Source organism: Sinocyclocheilus grahami, unplaced genomic scaffold, assembly GCF_001515645.1.
Source record: "Sinocyclocheilus grahami isolate Dianchi unplaced genomic scaffold, SAMN03320097.WGS_v1.1 scaffold1348.1, whole genome shotgun sequence".
Taxonomy (NCBI): domain Eukaryota; kingdom Metazoa; phylum Chordata; class Actinopteri; order Cypriniformes; family Cyprinidae; genus Sinocyclocheilus; species Sinocyclocheilus grahami.
The window spans coordinates 30,346-31,181 of NW_015506527.1; positions in this window are offsets into that span (position 1 = coordinate 30,346).

Here is an 836-nt window from a genome sequence, read left to right on the forward strand (position 1 = left end):
GCCTCAGCAATGACATATCTGAAACATTACACCCACACACAGAACAGGTAGAACTTTGCTTGAAAACTTCAAAGAACAAACTCTATTTGCATAAAGTTTTTGTTCCACTAGTTTTTGTCTTTGTTCCAGACGTTTTTTAAACAAAGTCTGCAGATGGACAGAATCAAGTGTACTAGTGATAGACATTCAAATAGGCATGTGTTATAATAATGTGAATTGTTTGAATCATTACCAATTCATTAAACTTTATGGAGCAAAGTGTTAAAGGGTTAGTTCACCCAAAAATGAAAATTAGCCCATAAATTACTCACCCTCAAGTCATCCTATGTGTATATGACTTTCTTCTTTCAGACAAATCCAGTTGGAGGTATATTAAAAAGTGTCTTTGATCTTTCAAGCTGTTTCATGGCACTCAGCGGGTGTTGCATGCTGATGTTCAAAATAACTTAAATAAAAAGCCATCCCATCCATCTCACACGGCTCCGGGGGTGAACAAAGGCCTTCTGTAGCGAATCGATGCGTTTTTGTTAGAAAAATATCCATATTCAAAATGTAATAATCACTTTAATGTAGCTTGTGCTCACTGTTGTACACGGAGGCAGATCCGGGCGGATGACGTATGGAGGTCGGCTTTGCACATGTGCCGCTCAGAAGTGATGCACGCGGAAGCGCAGGGGAGAAATCAAAACAAAGCAACGCTCACTAATTAGAAGTACAAAACGAGGATTTGTAAAGAAGAATGTCGGAGGATTTGGATATAAGCCAAGAGGAGACTGGTTTTCCTTTGCTAAAGTAAGGAAACTTTGCTTCCTTTGCTCCTGTAAACAAACGTTGGT